Consider the following 439-nt stretch of genomic DNA (forward strand, 5'->3'; position numbering starts at 1 on the left):
CTTCCCATGATTCCTCGCGGCATCCCATTCCCGCATGCTAACTTGTGTACCGGGATGCTGCCGCTTCTGCTGCATGGCCGCGTTCAGAAATTTGTCGTGAATGCGGGGAAAAAAGGCGAATTGTACCTCTATAACAAATAAATAAAACAGAAAAAAAAAATCAAGGGGCTGAAAGTGTTGTTTTTTTTTTTTTTTGCGACAATATCACAACCCAAAGCGTAATGCAGAACCCAGAGAAAAAGAATGCTGTGAGAAGTGCATGCATGATCATCTAATTATAATAAAGAACCCAGAAAACAATGCTGTGAGAAGTGCATGCATGATCATCTGATCATAATAAAGACCCCTGAAGACAGAATGCGGTGAGCAGTGCATGCATGATCATCTAATCATAATGCAAAACCCAAAAGACAGAATGCTGTGAGAAGTGCAATAATGA

The sequence above is a fragment of the Silurus meridionalis genome, chromosome 6 (assembly GCF_014805685.1).
Source record: "Silurus meridionalis isolate SWU-2019-XX chromosome 6, ASM1480568v1, whole genome shotgun sequence".
In the NCBI taxonomy this organism is placed as follows: Eukaryota; Metazoa; Chordata; class Actinopteri; order Siluriformes; family Siluridae; genus Silurus; species Silurus meridionalis.